The 8,149-nt window shown below is 44.5% G+C and overlaps 1 long non-coding RNA gene across 2 annotated transcripts; it reads left to right on the top strand.

The window, feature by feature from the left end:
- The first annotated feature begins 3,187 nt into the window (after positions 1 to 3,187).
- Positions 3,188 to 7,244, top strand: LOC123077154 (uncharacterized). Of its 2 annotated transcripts, XR_006436463.1 has the most exons (5): positions 3,214 to 3,552; positions 4,754 to 5,179; positions 5,320 to 5,494; positions 6,387 to 6,453; positions 6,830 to 7,244. It is a non-coding gene; the product is annotated as an uncharacterized lncRNA (long non-coding RNA). The 2 variants fall into 2 exon arrangements; XR_006436464.1 differs by lacking the exon at positions 6,387 to 6,453 and having other exon boundaries at positions 3,188 to 3,552.
- The last annotated feature ends 905 nt before the right edge of the window (positions 7,245 to 8,149 follow it).

Genomic DNA, 8,149 nt, shown 5'->3' with positions numbered 1-8,149 from the left:
TACCGAGTGGTGAGCGACCCTCTCACTCGGGGGCTTAGCTGCAGTCCTGCACTCGCCTAAGTTTGAAAATCCTACCGAGTGGTGAGCAACCCTCCCACTCGGGGGCTTAGCTGCAGTCCTGCACTCGCCTAAGTTTGAAAATCCCCCCGAGTGGTGAGCAACCCTCCCACTCGGGGGCTTAGCTGCAGTCCAGTACTCGCCTAAGTTTGAAAAATCCTACCGAGTGGTGAGCAACCCTCTCACTCGGAGGCTTAGCTGCAGTCCAGTACTCGCCTAAGTTTGAAAAATCCTACCGAGTGGTGAGAAATCCACCCACTCGGAGGCTTAGCTACAGTTCAGTACTCGCCTAAGGATAAAACACATTCCAAGTAAGATCCGATCTTCTCACTCCAACCCGATCCGCGAGGACGACGAGGTGCAGGTCGACTGCAACCTTCTCCTCAGAGCTGCGCCATAAATACAATGTGCGCTCCGTCCCGATTCACGAGGACGACGAGGTGCAGGTTGACTGCGACCTTCTCCTCAGAGCTGCTCACTAAATACAATGTGCGTTCCATTCTGATCCGTAAGGACGACGAGGTGCAGGTTGACTGCGACCTTCTCCTCAGAGCTGCATCACAAGTACAAAGACTATTTCGAGTGAAGAGCGAGTTTCACTCGAAGACAAACGCAAACATATTCAGAGCTAAACCAAATTCGGATAAATCCTAAGGTTCCGGACCACGGATTAAAGTACTCGGGCATCAAGCCCGAAGGAGTTTAATGATTACACGATCACTTGGCATTTCGAGGCAAATAAAGGTGAAGCGTAATGTTTTTTGATCACTTGTCAGGAGAAGGACTGGCTGGATCGCAGAAACTGTCAAGGTCTATGCTGTCCATGATGCGAGTGGCGGTGTCAAGGAAAGTGTCCATAAAGGACTGGAAAGTGTGCTTCCTGGTGTTAGCAACCTTGAGCCCGCCAGCTTGTCTTCTTTGACATCCTTGCAGTGCACTCGAACCAATGACAGAGCGACATCAGCACCGCAACGAGCAGATGATTTCTTCCATTCTTGCACTCGGTCAGGTATTTGATTCAGTCGAGCCATCAGAGACTCGAGATCTTGAGACAGTTCCGCCTAAGGCGAGAGTTCAACATCAACTCGAGTCATCGCCGCCTTCAGACGAGCAAGATAAGCAATCACGCTATCCATACGAGATTCCAACCACAGCACATTCATTACGACGTCATCCTTGACTGGACAATCTATGGGATCGAGACCCGTCTCGACCCGCCCAGTTTCTGCTTCAAAGTCCTGGCAAAGTTCTGCACAGTCGAGCAAATAGTGAGTCGACAGTGTGGTAAGACCTGTCAATCAACAGCAACAAGTCAGTCGAACAACAATACCTTCAAGCTTTAAGACCAGTTTTGCAGCAAATTGGCTCAGATAAGATTCTATCTCGCCCTTCTTGACCTTGAGGTTTCCAATCTCATCAGCCAGCCTGTCCTTGTCTTTCTTCAGTTGCTCGACCTCCCGATTGGCATCAGAGACAGCAGTCTTCAGCTTAGAGTTCTCCTCTTCTAACTTGCCGACTGAAGCCAGCTTCTTGTCAGCAAGCGCTGTTTTCTCTCGCCCCTCCTTCTGGGCAGCAGCAAGATCCATATCCTTCTTCTCCAGAGCCTGCTTCTTTTTCTCTAAAGAAACAACATTCTTCAGACGAGCTTGAAGTTGACGGTTTTCACTATGCACATCTGTTCGAGTGAAGTCACTCGGTTCAAAGTGACTATAAAAAACACACGGAAAAGTGCGAGTCGTAAGATGGACAGTTGACGGTTGGTTACCTCCCATGGTGGTTACTTCGTCACGAGCAACCTGGAGGTTCTTCTTGGCCAATTCCAGATCAAGATTGAGGTTGATTTGCTGCTTATTTAGTCAGAAAGTTGAGCCCCAAGATCACAAGATTTGTGCAGTCAGCACACAAGATATATCAGACGACAGAAGCCAAAGATAATCAAAGTGAAAGTTGCTCTAAGACTACCGCTGAATCAAACATTCAACGGTAGTCTCGGGGACTACACCCAGTGGGTGCACTTAGCGTGCCCCACTGGTTTGATTCTCCACTCGGCATGGTCTGCCTAGCACGAGTCTAAAAAAGGAGGTAAATTCTCAGACCCCGTCCGACTGCCAACAGTCGACCGCGGTCTCGGGGACTACACCCAGTGGGTGCACTTAGCTTGCCCCCACTGGTTCGGATTAACACTCGGCATGGTCTGCCCGGCACGAGTCGTTAAAAACATTCGACTCACTCCAAGTCGACTCAAGGGGAAGACTTATACAACTTTAAGACAGACACACCCCAGTGGGTGATCAGATGAGAAGTAAGATCAGTCAGAAATCAACTGACCTAGACATTGGTTTGCGGAGCAGCGCTGGCATTGTAGGCCACCTGACTGGCCTCGTGCACCACTTTCATCTGCCCCATTACAAGATTCAGCTGAAGAAGAGCCTCCTTGGCAGCACTCGGCGGGTCGTCTGGAGTTTGGTACGCAGTAAAAAATGATGATGGCAGGGCAGTCGAAGCAACCACTGGATCTGATGCGTGGAGTTGTACTGGAGCAGCAGAGGTCTGAGCAGCCGACCCTGACGGACGATCAGTCGACAGCTGGTTGGCGAAAGTGACGCTGGTTCGAGTCGGGTCTGTGGATCGATCGACCGCCATCCCAGGCACTAGTGTCGACTGGGCAACCTGAACCTCAGGCGTTTTCCCGCTCGGCCCCTTGTCCCTCCTCCTCCTTTCCCTCAGAGGCACTTCTTCTTCATCATCCGAAAGCACGGCAACGTCTCGTGGAGCTGCAACAAACAGAAAACATCAGAAATCACTACACCACGACACCACAACGACGACATGCATCTGTTGGCAAAGCTGTACATTTCCGACACATTATCTGTCCAAAACAACACCGACACAAAAATCATTAGTTTTGCTCAACATTTTCGACGTTCCATGTAATGTTTAACAGTTCAGCAACGTACTATGTGTCGGCGTATGTTTGACTGCCCATTGGATTATGTGTCGCCGAAGCTTAGCCACATGAAAAATGTCGGCGTAGTTTTAGCCTGGCCCACTTATTTTGACCTGCGCGGCATAGGGCCCAAAGTATCGAGCGGCAAGCAGCGCGTGAAAGTGCGAAGGCCCAAACATATTTCGGTAAGTCTCCTAGTCGCCCCCATCCCACCTCTCTCGCACAACACACATTCAACCTAACCCTAAACCTAAATCGCCGCCGCCGGCGCCCCCGACCCTGCCCGCGGATTTGCTCGCGTCGCCGCCTCTCCCACCCAGGCATCCCATCCCTTGGCCCGTCGTCCTATGTGCTGCCCCGTCATCCGCTCCCGAGGAGCTGCTGCCCCGTCTGCAACCAAGGAGCCTCCACCGTTCTGGAGTCAACTGCCTAGGAGCTGGCGAGGAGGCAACTGCAGTTCTGGAGTCGCTCCGTCGTTCTTCTTCCTCCACCAGCGATCCCTGTCCAGATCGACACCCTTGTCCTGCCCCGACTCCAGGCCACTGAAGGTAAAATGCATAGGAGTTTTGTCCTTTGCATCTCTGTGGATGTTAGTTCCCGTAAGTTCCAGGCTTTGCCGTTGTTCTGTCTTTTTCAATCCCGTCTCCTCTTGCATCTTGTCTTTTCACTTATCCAGTGGTGGTCATGCTCATGTGTGAATGTTTATCAGTAACTTCTGTACATATTAATATTCAGAGACCAGATTTGAACTACTCGAGGGTACAGATTTGAACTACTCGAGGGTTCAGATTTAGAAAGAAAAATGTAACAGAGTTGTGGCAGACCTTTTGGGTTAACATTGTTGTTTGAGGATGCAAGTGGAGAGCTCCCTAAATTTCAGAGATCTAATTCACCAGATTCTGCAATTTAACACATAACCTCAGTTACTGTCGATATAAGAAGGATGACGTGCAAGCATGTGCTACTTTCTAGAGAGAAGCAAATGCATGCTTGACTTCATTTTCTTCAAATGAACATAACACCAAAGATTCAAATTTCTTGTATGTTGGGTAGGATTGTAAATCTGACTATGATCCTTTTGGTTTATCTGTTTATGCTGCGAAAACAGGGACACAGCATAGCCTTACAATTTTGTGTGATCCATAAATGTATCTCATTTCCCTGAATTTTCTTATTCTTGTACTGGATATCTTCTTGTTCTTTCACTCCTAATCAGTAGACTTCTCACAATCTAGGTGCTCATTCTTTCTACTTGTTTGTTGTCTCACGGATCACAAGTTTAATGCTTCCTGAATCAAGAAATCTTCTGAATCTGTTAACGTAGCCTCCATTTACCGTCTGCTCAACTCTATTTGTGGCATATCATATTTTAACTTCTGTTTTAGTCTGCTCAAGTGGAGAGCTCCATAAACTTCAGAAATCAAAGTCACAAAATTGTAAGGATAAAAGGGGTAATGGCAAATTGCATTTCTCTAGTCTCCGTTTATTCTTCCTTGGCGCACTACTATCTATGTATTGTTTATTTGGTATGTATATTCATAGTGAATGCCCACTTCTCCTATATATTTTTTCCTAAATATGTTTCTGAATCATACTACTTCACACGAAGTTGCTTGGTGCATAGTGCAGTTACCTGCTTCTTCTTGATAAAAGTTTTTGCCATGTATTTAACTCATCACATAATTTGCTCCGGCATATTTTTCCATTATTTTTTATTAAGCATCATGGTCTGATATGTGCTATTTGCAGGAGAAAAGATGGAAGGAATAAGAGGTGGAAGTGAGCTCCCTGCATATGAACAATCGAGGCTTGCAAGTATTGCGGAAAACAAAAGGAAGTTGAGAGCCTTGTTGAAATAAAAAGAAAATATTTAGCATTGGGAGAAAACACGAGGCCCTCTGGGGAAGTAGGCGGCTTGTCCCAGCGACCCAGGAAGAAATTTTATTCGGAGTTGTCATTGCTGCATGTAGCTGGCGTCAAGTGTTATGCTCGTAGCTGGCGTCAAGAGTTATGTTTATTTTGAAAGTGATGCATCCATTAGTTGGTTTTCTAATTAATAGGGAAAATAGATTTCTTGCAGGCTGACAAACTTGACCATGACCTGCAGAAAGACGAAATATTTGTGAGAGCACATACTCGTAAAATTGGAGCTCCGCACAAGCAGATACACTAATTGTTAGTCACACATACACTTCATGTGTTTTTATTTAGTACAGCCATGCACGTGACTGCATATCAATTGATGACAAGTATAGATTGCACTGACTTCATTGTAGAAATAAATTAGTTGCCTCATTTGCTCTATTTTTTTGCAGAAATAACCTGAAGAAGCAGCTGAACCGCCAACAACACTTGCAATGGAAACTCAATTTCGTCGACAAGATGAACAAGTTTCTGCTCTACTAGAGCGCACGGAACAAATGCAACGACAAATTGGAGAGATGCATCAAGTTCTCTTTTCTCAAGGAATCAGAAATGTGGAAACACCAGGTATTATTCATGTCAACTTTTTTCCATGAGATGACACTGCTATGTTTCTTTTAATGCTTGGGTTAGGAAGACATAGGTTCAGAATGAGGAAAAGTGTCCTCAGTTTGAATTAAACACTATTATTTTTTTGGGCAATCTTTGTATTTTTCTAGTCAGGTTTCATGCTTCATAATTAAGCACATACAGTGTGGTTTGTAGTGTCATTATAAATAGATGATGCATCAGGCTACTAGAGTATCTAGTTTCTATTGGAAATAGATAAGAATTAAGGGCATGATAAGGTGATACTAAATCTGGGTTATGGCAGAACATAGAATGTTTGGTTTCTATGTTTATATGTGTACAATGCAACCCCCATTATCATGCAAATAGTATCAAGTTCAGTGACTTGATCATGTAAGCTAGCAGAAATGTTTGATTTAGTATGCAAGCTAAACTGAATGTTTGCTTGCATATTTGTTCAAATCCGGTGAGTTACTATTGTCCGTCAGTGTGCAATAGTAGCAAACTGAAGCTTGCTCTCTTTTAAAGAATCAGCCACCAAAAAAAAAAATACTTGACCGTTATTTTTCCGGGAAGCATATTTAGTTCAGTCCACATATTAGGATTACACCTGACTCCCTTTTTAGGTAAACATAGGTGTCGTAGCCTTTTGTGTTCAGTTTCAGGATTTTAACCATAGCAGAAAAACAACATATGCGAACCCCTATTGTATACCACAAAATGTTTCATAGCATGCATGATCCGCAACACAAGCGATGTCCTGTAAATTGACTTATTTTCACCAAGTGCACTATTACATATATGACTGCTGGTACATGTATATATATAATAATGCTTATGTGATTGTTTGCTGATTGAGTAACTTCAAATGCAATCTCTGAAATTACAGTAAGGACCTTACTCCTGATGGCTTACAACAACCTGATTACTCATCAGCAAGTTCAGACATTTTTATAGTAAGCCATTTGTGATATGCTAGGTGCTATGCAGACTTTGGTTTATATTCTACTCCCTCCGTCGCATAATATAAGAACGTTTTTGACACGAGTGTAGTGTATAAAATGCTCTTATGTTATGGGACGGAGGGAGTAATAAGGTTATCTTTTGTAACTTGAATCTTTGCTTTATAACTATAGCATGCATGAACCGCAATGACATGCATAATTTTATTAGAAAGGTCAGGCAATCGAGTATCAGTTTACTTTTCTTGAAAGCAAGTTAGTATGTTGTACATCTCCTGTTTCTTAGACCTTTGGACTCAAAAGGCACCTCATGAATTTGAATACGTTGTATTATTTCAAAGATTGCTGAAACTTATGAGTTCTTTTGTAGGGACAAATGGTAGATAGTAGCAAGTCCACTAGTTGATCGAAGATGTTCTCGTGATTGCTTTTGTTGAGAACATGGATGACACATCTCCTTCATATAGAAGTTGATTTGGCTTGGTGATTGAAGAGTTGGTCTTCCGTAATATTCTGTAGCAGCAGCAGTCCAGTGAACAAGAACTTGGTCTCTTATGAACTTTGGCCATTATGTTTGTAACATGCATGTCTTGTATATCTGACTTGTGTGTTTCCATAATGGTTGTAGGTGAGTGTAGAAAACCAATGAATCTTCTATATATATTGAATGAATGCATTGATCAACGATATCTTGTGATGAATCGAAGAGTGCAATTGTTTGTATGTATTACTTATTGAACATGAATTTAATATTATGAATGTAATTTCATTCAAAATATTGTGTATTTGCATTTGTGCTGAAATGTAGAACACTGGTAGCAAATGTGTCGGTAGAAGTATTTGACGTCACACAAACTGTCGGCATAGCGCATTGATAGACAAACTGTCGGTGTAGCAACGAATGTCACACAATCTGTCGGCATAGCACACTGGCAGATGAACTGTCGACATAGAGTTGTCTGTCGGCGTAGAAATGTCTGTCGGTGTAAATCTCACAAACGGTGTCATACTTTCTGTCGGCATAGATTTTCCTTTCTGTCGGAAAAGGTCTTTGCCGACACTAAATGTGTCGCCTTAGGTGACCTATACTGACAGATTGTTTGACGCTGATTTGAGTGTCGTGGTGTAGTGATATTCGAGTCAAGCAAACTTACTAGCTTTGGAGGTAGCCACGTCATCAGTCTCCTCGTCATCTAGGACCTTGTCAATGTCCATATCAGTCGCAACAGAGGCTTTGCTGGAAAAGTTTACAATCCATTCGGTCAGAACAGAAGAATCAGTCGGAACAAGAAACATGAAAAAAAACATTTACCCAGAGGCAACAGGAACATCCATCTTAATCTTGGGCAAGGTCTTCCGAGCCTTTGAGGAGTTGATCTTGGGCTGCTTGACGATTTTCTCCATCGGCTCCGGAGTTGAAGACCGAGCATGTTTCTGCGTCTGAGAGCTCGGGGCCACAGTCTTGCCGCGCCGACTTGCTGGATCGTGGTGTTGCTTGGATCGACGTTCCGCACGAGGCGGTGAATCGACTATCTCCTCGTCGCCCGACTCGTCGCTTTCCTCGTCGTCCGGCGATGCCCAATCACCACTCTCCTCGGTACTGTCCTTGCCCTCATAGTCTTGCTCCAGAGCTTATTCACCGTTGGGCATCCAGTACATCTCGGTATAAACCTACAAGACAAAGAAGTCG

Source organism: Triticum aestivum, chromosome 3D, assembly GCF_018294505.1.
Source record: "Triticum aestivum cultivar Chinese Spring chromosome 3D, IWGSC CS RefSeq v2.1, whole genome shotgun sequence".
Taxonomy (NCBI): domain Eukaryota; kingdom Viridiplantae; phylum Streptophyta; class Magnoliopsida; order Poales; family Poaceae; genus Triticum; species Triticum aestivum.
This window is presented reverse-complemented; position numbering and strand designations above follow the sequence as displayed.